Source organism: Cupressus sempervirens, chromosome 11 (assembly GCF_028749045.1).
Source record: "Cupressus sempervirens isolate cs-2001-9-10 chromosome 11, ASM2874904v1, whole genome shotgun sequence".
Lineage (NCBI taxonomy): Eukaryota > Viridiplantae > Streptophyta > Pinopsida > Cupressales > Cupressaceae > Cupressus > Cupressus sempervirens.
In genome coordinates, this window is record NC_143128.1 from 726,051,700 (window position 1) to 726,065,108 (window position 13,409).

The window sequence follows — 13,409 nt, forward strand, 5'->3', positions numbered from 1 at the left end:
TAATTATTTAATCTTGTTTCATAAACCTAGGAGAGATATGAAATTGAGAATTGTGATTTGGAAAAGACGTTTAATATTGATGAACTCAAATTGCGCTCTAGACGAGTCATTTTTAAATGTAAATGATTTTTATCAACATTAGGGAAATTTTATGATTCAAAAACCTTGATAATTATTATACTTTGTAAGACATAAATTGAACTCTATTTGAAATTGACAACTTTAATGGATCTAGTAACTAGAAAAATGTAAACCTAAAAAACATAGTAAAATTAAAGCTTCGTGTTTTAAAAATGTAATGTATTGAGAAAGCTACATTGTATGTTCTATATCCGAGGTGTATCTTATGATTTGGGGTTTCAGGGTTTGACCTAGCTTTGACCAGTCTTAGAATGTTACCAGAGGCTTAGGAGTTCTATGTTTGTGATGTCATAATGATGTCTTTATCTTGATCTTTTATACTCAACCATGGTAATGTATCTAGTATGCTCTATGATATGTGTTGATCTAGTGATTGTTATTGCTTTCCAGTGTTCTTTTGTGAAACTAAGTTGAATGGTGTTACCTATCTAATATAACCTTCAATTCTTAGATTAGTTGTATTGGATTGCTTTCCAGTCTCTTTTCTAGGACTGAGGTGTTTGTATGATTTGTTCTTGATGAAATCTTCATGTTATGCCATGTTTGACAGAACCTTTTTTGAGTCCTCAATTTGTATTTTTGGGATGCTTTCCAGTTGTTCATAGAGAACTGATATGTTATTGTGAATTATATTTTGATGCTTTTCAGACACTTGTATAGGACTGAGATGAAAATTGTAATTCTTTAATTTGTACTTTTATGAGCCCAGGGTAGGTAATATGTATGTTAAGTTAGGAAGTGGCTTTCAGGGTAACCCATTGTAAGTAGTTTAATAAGTGATAATATTTCATTAAATGGGTTTAAAATGAATTAATAAGATATTAGTACCACAAAAAGTCACTAAGGGGCTAGAGGATTAAAAGACTAGTCGGGTAACCTTAGAGTTGACTCGTTAGTATACCTTTTTAGTATGAAAGGATACTATTTTTGAATAGAGTCACTAGGGGGCTAGAGGATTAAAATACTAGCTAGGTAACCCTAGAGTTGGTTCATATGATGATAGTTTCCCACTGGTAGTATAGATTTCCTATGTGTCTTTGTTTACCTTTGGATCTAGATGTTGATTTATCTTGGAACCTTTGAGTTAAATTACTTTTAGGATTTCCTTGACTTCGATATTACTTTTGATTTTTGGATTGATATCCTATTTGAGGCTTGAGACTATCTCCTTGTCATGGTGGGAGTGGGCCTTTTTGGGTTACCACACGGTCGAGTGATAATGCTTTTCACTCTTACCCTTGAGATATGTCTATTGATGTTGTGGCTGGAGTTTCTTGTCTACTTTTCCTTTCATTCTATCTTTGTGTATTATGATGGATGGTTACATCTTTATGGTGGATGATCTTTACTTGTTGTATTGTACTTTGTTTCATGGATCTGAAAGGGATGTTGTAACCTATTTTAAATGCATATTCTTTCAACCTTTCATACTCTGTGACATGTATAGTGGATAATTGAGCATTCTGAATTTTATTACCAAGTGGCATTTAGAAGAAATGTATATTATTTAAATGGACTTGGACTTGTAATTATTCTTTCATATGGATGTGGTATTTATTAGACTTATTATTATTTAAATTTAAATGTGACTCAACATCTTAGGATCCTTAAGGAATGTAATATGTTATGTTTGCTTCTGTATGATTGTATGTAATTGCTTCCAGTATTTCATGTTCAATGTGTACGTTGTTCTTTAAAAAAAATGTTTGGAAAGCTTAGTAAAGCTTTAGGTTAATTCTTTTGGATCCCTTGGTGGGGCATTACATTTGGTATTAGAGCCTGAGTTCTACATTAGGAGCTCTAGACATATTGGAATGCCACTAGTTGTTAACTAGTTGAACTAAAATAAAATATAAACTGTTATGTATGTCTATCACAAACTAAAAACTTGAACTAGTTGAACTAAAATAGTACTTAAACCATTAGTTGTATACTCTCAAACTTGAACACTTAGACTTCAAAACTGAAAATTGAACTTATACTATTTTCAAAAGATGTGTCTTTTATGTATGTCTTTTAGTAGTATGTTTAATGGTTATTATAGCATCTTGCATCTTGGAAATTATTATACAATGGTATCTAGGATGAGATCTTCAATAGAGATCATAGACAAGGTAGAAACATCAATGTACATGAGTCTATCCATGAAGGACTTAATTAGGAAGAAGGTAGGGAAGAGCATGTTAGTGAGCATTAGGACGAAAACCATAGAGAGTAGTAGACTAACTCAGAGGAGGTTGACCTGAGGCAAATGATGAAAACCATCATTGATTGCCTACCTCATGTTCATGGTTAGGATGGAGCATATCAGGTAGGACATGATCATAGACCTGTGCCTAGGAGCCCTCAGAGGGATTGACAGAGATTGATTGTATCTACTTAGATGGACCTTTAGAGGTCCAAGGTCAAACCCTTTAATGGGTTGGGCTCTAGTTATGTAGTCGAGTAGTGGCATATTGCTCTTGATAGGGATTTTGCTATCTAGGACTTTGACACTAATGTCAAAGCAAGGTTTTCCATCACCAACAAGGAACTCTTCGGAGACACTTGGAGGACTACCAAAGAGAATAAGGTAGGCATAAACATGAACAATGTCACATGGGAGTTATTCCTAAAAAACTTCCATAAGCGATTCCTATAAGAGGAATGGAACCAATAGAGATCTGATGAATTCCACAACTTGAGACAATTCACTATGACTGTAGCAAAGTATGAGTACAAATTCTATGAGCTCATACCCTATTCTACAATTAGGGATAACCCAATGCAGTTGGCACCACATTTTTTTAGAGGCTTGAACAATCGTCTAGTTGGGGGTGTTAAAGTATTTGAACCTAAAACCCTCAAAGATGCAGTAGATTGAGTCATTCTTGTAGACTAGAGTGTTAACCTAGGACATGGGGGTTTTGTGGGAAAACTTACAATATTAGGGTCCAAGGGTAATCCAAGAGAAGGTGGTAGTAGGAAACCTCCTTCTCAAGATAATCAGTAATAGGAAGGAACATATTCTCCAACATAGAGTGGTGCCAGTGGTTCCAATTCTAGGAGCTATCATAGCACTCAACACAACAAGAAAAATCAGTACACTCAACCTGCATAGAGCAACCCATCTTATGCTAGTGAGGGTAGCATTCATTAGTCTAGTGCACCTAGAGTGCAGAGGATTTTTGAGGGAGAGTATTTCTCATGTGGACAACATGGACACAAGTCATCCTATTATCCTCAATGGAAACCAAAATTCTCAGACTAGAGATCTTTAGCTTCAAAACCTACAGTTGGAGACATGGGTAGATCCCAAAGAGTGTTCTCAATGGAGTCATATCCTCCTATTGGGGAAAAGGGTCCAATGGGACCCACATAGTGAGTTCTTTTTTTTTACCATTCTTGTAGGCTTCCAAGATTAAGCCTAAGTCTAGGGGGGTGGATGTAGAGTCTGCCCCTAGTTTGCATTTTGTTATTATTGTTGAACTCTTTTAGGTTAGTTTATGCTTGATGATTAGTAGCATTACCTTTCAATCTATTAGATATTGTTTCATATTTTGTTGATTTTATGATGAGACTACTTGGTACTATTTATTTTATGTATACATGATGATGATTATTATAGTGATTTTAGTTGATGTCGATTAGTTAGATGGATTATTATACATGTTTTCTTATGGATACTTACTTCATACTACATGTGTATGGTATGCATGTATATTTTCTTTATGTGTGACATTTTTGATGTGGTTAAGGAAGAGAGTCATAGTCACCTGCTCGTTGGGATCTACATGATGCACCACTTCCTGCCATTGCCTACTTAGTTTAGAATATATGTGTTTGTACATGCATAAATTTTTTGTAGATTGCAAGTACCAGGTATCAACTCCCTGAATTGCTAGGATAAGTGTACCCTATCGCATTATATCAATGGTAAGAGAGGGGAGATATAAATTCTTGAGTCCAAATACTAACCTTTAAACCCATTTGTCCAAGAAAATTAGGAAAAATATCTGAGATGATTATCTTCTTAATGTGTTCTATGACATAAATTTGTGATTATAACCTTTTAGTTTGATTTTGTATGTGATATTTTATGATGGGTTAGATCGTATTTCATCCTATACGTCTTTGGTGATTTTTTTGTTAATTAAGTCAAATTAAAAGAATAAATTAATGATTAAATTTAATGAAAATTATTATGATATATTCAATATTTAATTATATTTAATTAATTAGGAAAATAATTAAATAAAAGAATTAAATTTAAAGATAAAATTATAAGTTTAATTTTAGAGTGTAATAATATATTTAGAAGATCATTTTTAAATAAATTCTAAATATTATTATTACTTAAGTTAATAAATATTTTGTCAATTAACTCTTTGAAAATAAGTTAAAGAATGAAAAAGATATTAATTTATTAAAGAGTTTTAAAATTGTATAAACTACGCATGAGATTAAAATACAATAAATTAATTAAAAAATAGAAGGCAAGTGAATTTAAATAAAGATATTTAAAATTGCATAAAGTGTGCATGAAGTTTCAAAAAGTTAATAAGGAGTTAAAAAGTTGTGAGCAAGGAGTCCTCTTCAATGATCGCACAATTAGTGCACTAAATTTAGGAGAGAACTCCTTATCAGCAATTGAGGGTTCATTTTTGAAGGACCATGAATTTTGAGAGAAGGTTTTGAGAGAAGAAATTTCTCTCACAAATCTTTTGGGTGTTTGCGATTTTAGCCTTAGAACTAGGTAGATCTTGTGTTTTGATTCACCCAATCAATAATGTTATTTTGATAATCCTATTTTCTTCATGATTGTTGAAATTTATTTTCCCAAATTTCATTGTATGAATATTTCAATCTTTCATTCTGAATCTTTTGTTATTCCTATCGAATTCTGTCTATATATCAAAATTAGAAAAGCAATTAGAAAACCCTTGTTCTATAATTGAAATAAATTAGTATTCTAAACATGAAGGGGTTCGAAATAAAATAAAAAATTTAGTATATAAGCTTGATGGATTTGCCATATTTTCCCTATTAGAGTATTGTTATAATATATATATCTGTGTGTGTGTGTGTGTGTGTAAAATAAAAATTTGTATTTTGATGACATAGTTTTTTTTTTTAAATATTTAACTAAATGGGAGGCGGCCTATAGCTTGGAAGCTTGTGATGATTAAGTAGTTTGCAAGTACCTCTTTATAGTCCACGGCTACCTTTTCACAGTCTATGACTAAAGTAAGTTTATTTAGTTTTTATTTATTTATTATTTATTATGATTTAGTTTTATTAATAATTAATTAATAATAATTTTCTTAAATGTTATTAAATAAATTAAATATTAATAAATTTTAATATATTAAATGTTATTAAATAAATTAAATATTAATAAATTTTAATATATTAAATGTTATTAATAGTATTATATTATTATTATTAATTATTATTTTATTAATAAATTTATAATTATTTAGTAATAATTCAATATAAATTATTTTTAAATAAACAATTATTATTAATAATTTAATGATTAAGTGATTTAATTGTTAATAGTATCATAAATTGTGAATGGGTATTAGTAGACTTCTTTTATTGTATTAGGAATTTGTTAATCATGTTATTTAATAATTATTTAAATAATTAAATAATAATTATTTAAATAGTTAAATAATAATTATTTAATCTTGTTTCATAAACCTAAGAGACATGTGAAATTGAGAATTGTGATTTGGAAAAGACGTTTAATGTTGATGAACTCAAATTGTGCTCTAGACAAGTCAGATTTAAATGTAAATGATTTTTATCAATATTAGGGGAATTTTATGATTCAAAAACCTTAATAATTATTATATTTTGTAAAGACATAAACTAAACTCTATTTAAAATTGATAACTTTAGTCAATCTGGTAACTAGAAAGATGGAAACCTTAAATATATAGTAAAATTAAACCTTTGTGTTTCCAAAACATAATGTATTGAGAAAGCTACATTGTATGTTCTAAGTGCGAGGTGTATCTTATGATTTGGGATTTCACGATTTGATCTAGCTTTGACCAATCTTAGGATGTTACTAGAGGCTCGGAGTTCTATGTTTATGATGTCATGATGATGTTTTTATCTCAAGCTTTTATACTCGACAATGGTAATGTGTTCGGTATGCTCTATGATGTGTGTTGATCTATTGATTGTTATTGTTTTCCAGTGTTCTTTTTTGAAACTAAGGTGAATGGTGTGACCTATCTTATATAACCTTTGAGTCTTCAATAAGTTATATTTGGATTGCTTTCTAGTCACTTCTATAGGACTGAGGTGTTTTTATGATTTGTTCTTGGTGATGTCATGTTATGACATGTTTGACTTAACCCTTTTTGAGTCCTTGATCAATATTATTGGGATGCTTTCTAGTTGCTCATAGAGAACTAATGTGTTATTGTGAATTATCTTTTGATGCTTTCCAAACACTTGTATAGGAGTGAAAATTATGATTCTTTGCTTTGTACTTTTATGAGCCTAGGGTAGGTGAGGGTAAAAGCATAGATCTATGTCACCATTTGTGATATCAAAACTTGTTTTGGTCAAATTTCATTTCTCTATCAAAACTCAATTTTATTCAAAAACTAAAAATACCCTTTTATAGATCTTAGATTCAATATCACCATTATATAAATTTTTGAGTGTTTTGATTAGTTATAATATGTTAGAAGTTCAAAATATTATAATTCGATATTTCAACATTTTAGAAGATCCTCACTTAAAAAGGTGAAAAAATAGTAAATCATACCAAAAAAAAAATAAAAAAATTTATCTCTAGAGGAGAGAGTCATCTTCATGAATATGTATTTTTTCTCAATAAGGTGTATATTTGATTGGAAAGTTTTGACGGGAGGAAAAAATTGTTGGCTTTTGAAAAGGTCAAGCTTGAGTACTTATAACAAAGAAAATATAGATCAAAAATAATTATTTCTTTTTTTGTGCACTAGATATACATGTCATCTATAAGATATTTTCAAATCAAAACAAAAAAAGATGATTTGGATTTTTTTTTTGATAGGAGCTACACCCTATATTTTTTATAATTAAAAAAAGGATTTCAAAATAAAAGAAATGAATAAATTCTTACTCAAAAAAAATTTAAAAAATGATAGGCATAAATTTCATCAAATTCTACACATTTCATCAATTTACATCATTTTCAAATTCTAAACATAAATACCATTTTTTTTGTCATTAATGTTGAACTGTCACATTCTCATATCACGTTTCTTCATAAAAGGTGACACATGTTTGTTCTTTTACTCGTAATATGTATATTAAGTAGGGAAGTGGCTTGCAATGGAGGCTGGGGCCCAAAGTGGCTGCCAAGGTAACCCATTGTAAGTAGTTTAATAAGTGATAACATTTTATTGAATGGGTTTAAAATGAATTAATAAGATATTGGTACCACAGAAAGTCACTAAGGGGTTGGAGGATTAAAAGACTAGCTAGGTAACCTTAGAGTTGACTTGTTAGTATACCTTTTCAGTATGAAAGAATACGTGTGTAGTGCCTACCTTCGTTCACATCTTTTGTGGACATTGTTGTTGTTATTATCAGACTATGATGGACTAGTTTTATGTTGATGGATTAGTGGTATTGTTTTGAGACTATCAGACATTATGTTATGGATTCAGAGATTATGTGATGAGATCATTTAGACTTTACATTTCATGCATACATGATGATCATTATATTGTTTTCAGCTATTATTGATGATTAGTTGATGGTTATTATCTCATGTGTTTTATTATGGATACTTACCCCATACTTGCATGTGTATAGTGTGCGTATTTTCTTATTGTATGGCATTACTAATGTGGTTAAGGAAGGGAGTCACAGTCACCTGCTTAGTCGAGATCTACACGATGCACCACTTCCTACCATTGTAGACCTGTTTAGCTTAGCATTATATATTGTATGTACATGCATGGTTTTTTTGCAAGTTGCAGGTACCGGGTATCAACTTCCCTGAATTGCCAGGATGAGCATACCCTATTATACTATCTCAATGATAAGAGAAGGGAGATAAATTCTCAAGTGCAAATCCCAAACCTTTAACCCAATTGTCCTAGTGAGGTAGGACAAGTATCTGGATATTTTACCCACTGAATGTGTGGGATGACATGATTCGTAATTTTTAACCCTTTAGATTGATTTTGAGTGATTTGCTCTATGATGGGTTTTCATATTTTATTTTGGAGGTCTATGGTGAATTTTCTATTAATTAAGTTTTAATAAATAGATTTAATTAATAAATTAATTATTTGAGAAAATTAATATAAAATATCATGTTATTTGATATTTTGATTATAATTAATTAAATAAGAATTAATTGAGGAAAAAGAATTAAATAAAAGAAAATTAGAAATTAAAATTAATAATAATTATAAAATAATAATAAAAGTAATAAATAAATAAAATAATAAAAGTTACAAAAATTAAAATGAAAGTTATAAAGATTAAAATGAAAGTTATAAATATTTAAAAAGAAATTATATAAAAAGTAAATTGGAGTTATAAGCTTGCAAGGGAATTGACGCACTTCTCTATTTCTCATGTGTCAACAACACGGGGGTTAGTGCATCAATTAAGCACATGGTGTCTACAACCCTATGGCTCATCAAAAAGGTTGGAAAAGATCCAAGCTTAGTTGGTGACACCTTCTAGTTGTTTCTAGAAGCATTCTAGATGTTTCTTGAAAGCTCTTTATATTCAGGCATTCTTAGAAGCTTAGACATAGCAGTTGGAGTGCAAGTTGGAGCATTGGAGGACTCGAGAACTCTGAAGAAGGGAGGAGCTTGCTTTGCGGGTTTTTGAGGAAGAGCGAATTAGCATCAGAATCCAGGTAGATTCTTGTGATTTTACTTATGCTATTTCAACATCATGCATTCCCTGTCTTCTTCGTGTCTTCCATATGTCTTCTGAAGATTTTCATAATTTATTGTGCATATGGGTAGATTAACTTAATTGAGAATTTTATATGCATGGATCTAAAAAGAACACGAGGCTAGAGTTGAGATTCTTAGCCAAACCCATTAGATTAATTATTGGAAATTTTGGAGATCAAAGGTTTATGGGAGAATTCTGAAAAATTGAAGTTGTATTGATATATTGTCAATTTGCTTATACTTATATATGTGTGTGTGTGTGTGTGTGTGTGTGTGTGTGTGTAATTATATATATATATATATATGTGTGTGTGTGTGTGTATATGCTCATATATTATGTTATTATTAATTTTGCATATATTTGTATAAATATACATACATATATATATATACCTTTATATATATATATATATATATATATATATATATATATATATATATATATATATATATATATATATATATATAATATATATTAAAAACGGATAATATACTCGTGGGGGAAAATATTTTAATAAACATTTTAAGCCAATCACAAATGGAAATCATGTTAGCGATTTTAAATATAAACATTTTATAAGCATTGAGTCAGGGGGGAAACAAGACCCGCAACCCCCCACTGCGGTCGTAGTGTACCTCGTCGTAGGTACTACGACGGAAGTGGTACGCAGTACCACTGACATCGCAGGCCCTACTACCGCAGGGTCCTGCATACCAACAGTCATATCATATAATGTGTGTCTTTTTTAAAAAAAACATTTGCCATATTCATTTTGGCATTAATCAAATTTGATTATTTCGATTTTGTTAAATGATAAAATAATATATATATTCATATATGTATTTATATGTATATATTTATATATATATATATATATATATATATGTATGCATATAATATGTAAATACAATTATATGTTTTATAATTGTAAATTGATAATTGATTTATATCAAGGCTCATGAATAAAAATTAATTGTTCTATTAAGTATATTAAATATTGAATTGGTGGGGGACGTTTGGATTAAAATCATAACTAAAGAATGGATTTGTATTCATGTATAAATGTACTTTCAAATTCTTTTTCTAAACTTGGAAATGTAAACTGAGAGTTTTGCATTTAAATTCAAATGGTAAATTTGACAAAACCAAAAGATGTGTTTGCATTGTGTATTCTTTATGCTATTGTTTTGGGTTTTGGGTTGACTAGTGTTGACCAGTATAGGATGTCTACTAGAGGCTTGGGGGATTATGTGATTGTGATGTCATGATGATATTTTAATCTCGATATTTATAAACCCAACCATGGTTATGTGATGGAATGCTCTATGTAGTGTTTGTAATTACTGATTGTTATAGTTGAGATTCTTATGTATGAGACACTTGACTTAACCATTATTTTTGGTCATCGATCAATTTACCTTGGTTATTTTCTAGTCGCCATGATGGGACTATGATGTGGATTTATTCTTGATGATGTCATGATGTGACATGTTTGACTCAACCATTTGTGGAGTCTTCGATCAATTTGATTGAGATATATTTTGGTTATTGAGAACCATTGGATACTTTGATTATCAGTGATACTTTAGTTGCCAATAGAGAGCTGTTGTGTTCATTATTTTCTATGGATGTTTTCTCATGGAGAATTGATGCTTTTATGCATATTTGATGATTTTATGGATTATCTTTTGTGATTTTGAGATTTATGAGTCCATGAGCATTAGGGTAGGGTATCTGCATGTAGTGACGGGAAGTGGCTTGCAATGGGGGCCAGGGCCCTAAGAGGCTGCCAGGGTAACTCATTATAAGTTGGATTAATAAGTGATAACATTCACACCTAATACTAACTGAATGAACCTAAAAAGATAAGTGTTTTGTTCTCGCCCATGCCTTGAGTGCTTGTACAGGCTAGGATGAGAGTAGTGAGACACATGGTTGCGACCTTGCATTCCGTAGTATGCCTCGTTAGTATGAGAGGATACTAGTGGCCACATGAAATTAGTATGGACCCATGGAGTTTAGCTAACTTCCAAGGTAACTTGTACATGATAATTACGATGACACTTTTCCACTTGCATAGTAGGTTCCTAAATGTCATTGTGTGCCTCTGGGATTAGATGTCAAATTTTGTGTTTGGAACCTTTGAGTTAGTATACTTTTAGGATTCTTGGACTTATAGAGATTTGTGCTATGTGATTTTGATAGCCTATTTGGGACTTGAGATTATCTCCTTAGCACGGTGGGAGTGGACCACTTAGGTACCACGTGGTCGAGTGGTAGTGTATTTTTCACTCTTATCATTTTGAGATTCATTGAGACATCATGGCTGTTGTGTTCTTCATGATGGTGGATATGTATCCTTTTTCATTGATGATTAGCATATGTTAGATGATGTTATCTCATGCTTTTATTTGCATGTTAGATTGCTTTCTACATATGATGTTGTATATATTAGGAGTGACATTCCTATTCTATTAGTATCGATGATCTCTTCGGTGATTTGGAATGTTACGCATGGAGGGATGGCTAGGATCCACGATGGTCTAATGATGCTATTAACGGTTGGGAGGAACCGTGCACTTAGTTTATTATGTTTTTTCTTTATGATGGATGTATATGACTTCTATGATGATGTATCATGTGTTTATCTCTACTTTGATGTATCATGGATTAGAATAGGATGATGTACCTTATTCTATGTATGTATATTCTTTTGAGCTTGTCATACCTTGTGACATCTATAGTGGATGATTGAGCATTTTGAAATGCAATGTATAAACATGGACTTGTCATTATTGTTTCATATGGATGTTGTACTAGATGGATTCATGTATGTAATTCAATGTTAAGGGACCTTTAAAGAATGTAATTTGTTATGTATGTTACGTTTACTTTTAGATGGATATTGCTGTTGCTTCCATTATTGTGCATTAGTTATATGTGGTATTTACTTTCATGGAAAAAAAAATGCTACTAAACTTAGTGAAATTCTAGGTTAATTCTTTGGATCCCTTGGCGGGGCATTACATTTGGTATCAGAGCATGAGTTTCTACATTGGGAGCTCTAGGTTTTTTTGAACAACTCGAACTTTGAACTATTAAGTGTATCTTTCTGAACTTGAACTAGTTGAACTGAAATAGAACTTGGACTATTACTTGAATATTTTCATACCTCAACACTTAGTTTTCAAAACTGGAAATTTTTACTTAAACCTAAACATAGAACTGAACTTAGAACCTTGTACTATTGTAGGATGGTATCTGGGACTAGGTCTTCTATTAGAGGATGTGGTAGAGGCCGTGGTAGAGGTCATGGTCATGGCAGAGCTATCAGTGTCCATGAGTCTACCCATGAGGGATTGGCTCATGTAGAGAGCAGGGAAGAGCACTCTAGTAGGTAGCGGGAAGAGAGCCGTAGAGAGGACCAAGTTGAGTCTAAAGAGGTTGGCTTGAGGTAGATGATGTAAAATATTCTAGAACATCTACCTCCTATTCAAGAATAGCCCAAAGTGCACCAGAAAAAACAAAAGCATAGACCTAGATCTAGGAGTCCTCGAAAGGATCGTCAGAGGTCCATTGTGTCCACTCAGATGAAGGATCTTTCAAGATCCAAGGTTAAGCCTTTCAATGGGCAAGGTTTTGGTTATGTGGCCAAGCAGTGGCTTATTTCTCTCGACAGGATTTTTTCCATGCAGGAGTTTAACAGCAATGTTAAGGCAAGATTTGTGATCACTAATCTAGAGAATTTTGGAGCCACTTGGTGGACGATAAAGGAGAAGAAGTTGGGAATCGATATGAGCAGTATTACATGGGAGTTATTCCTAGAAAGTTTTTGTGAATGATTCCTACCAAAGGAATGGAAACAACAAAGGGTTGATGAATTTCATAATCTCAGACAGTATACTTTGCCAGTGATCGAGTATGAGTGTAAGTTTTATGAGCTCATGTCTTTTTCAGGATTCAATGAAAATTCAGCTTAGTTGATAGAACACTTTATTAGGGGTTTGAATAACCATATTATTGGGGGGGTTAAGGTACTTGAGCCAAAAACCCTCAAGGATGTGGTGCATCGAGCTATCCTTGTTGAGCAAAGTGTCAACCTTGGTCAAGGTGGTTTTGTAGGAGCACCAGTAGCATTAGGATCTAAAAGCAACTGCAATTCAGGTGGTAACAAGAAGTTTTCTTTCTCTAAGGGGAAGCAGTATCAGCAGCAGTCTCAGTAGACACAAAAACAAAAGGGCTCAAATTCTCAGGCTAAAGGTGGTGGCAAAGGTTCTAACACCAAGAACAACTGCAATGCTCAACACAATAAAAAGAATTAGTCTAATCAGCCAGCTCAGAGTAGCCAGTCTTTT